Consider the following 1,086-nt stretch of genomic DNA (forward strand, 5'->3'; position numbering starts at 1 on the left):
GCATATAATAATAATCCATACATAATGACATATGATTGCACTAATATCACATATAACTGGTATCCACGTACCATAGGCGTACATGTACTACTCGTAACTATATACATACTACACTGTCAAGACGCTACTCACCCGTACAGTCCTGTCCCCGCCCCACAAATACTAGTATTAGTACAACAATAATATAGCATGTACATACATATAACATACATATTATACTATATGGTATGTCACATACATTTATTACCATATATATATGTATATTATATATATAGTAGATGTACAAACATATATACTAGGTATATTATAATATATAAATAAAATACAGACATTACAATTATAATACTAATATATATAGTAGTACATAAAAATACTCATCATATTATAAACATATACACAATACATATATAAACCCAATATAGCATAAACATATAATACAATGAAGGACTACATATGTAGAGTATAATATATAAGCATGTTAAGGACCGCGGCCCGGCGAACACAAGGACCGCCCGGCTTTGGACGACTGTGAAGGGGGCGGGGTTATATTATATATATAGATATATAATATATTTAGTCCTATGCTCGAAAGTACGGAGGCTCCGTATTACTAAGTTGCTCATAATCAGGATCGATTCGCGATCTTTCTAGTAGACATGATCTACCTATTACAACTACTAGAACCAGATCATAATTTTTTGACTTCGTTGTCTAGTACACGATACCTCAAATAACGGCTGAAAAAAAAATCTCATAAAAAACATGATAAAAAACCAATCTTCAAATCAGAAGTATGGCTTGGCATGAGTAATACGAATCCTATTAATTTCATCAATTGGATAACTTCTAACACCGTTAAACTAAACCCGTCGCACATCGGCGTCGATTGACATTAAAATTTCCATTGTTTGAGACTTTATCGTGGATAAATAGTCAAAAATAAATTTCAAAAGTTCAATGGACATTAAACTTAAACAACAGTATCCTCGAATCGGATTTCCTATCATCGAAAACATTACAAGCACGGAGTCCGATACTCGAAGCAAGGACCTTATCGCATATATACATATTACTAGCGATACTATT

This window comes from Ananas comosus, linkage group 6 (genome assembly GCF_001540865.1).
Source record: "Ananas comosus cultivar F153 linkage group 6, ASM154086v1, whole genome shotgun sequence".
Lineage (NCBI taxonomy): Eukaryota > Viridiplantae > Streptophyta > Magnoliopsida > Poales > Bromeliaceae > Ananas > Ananas comosus.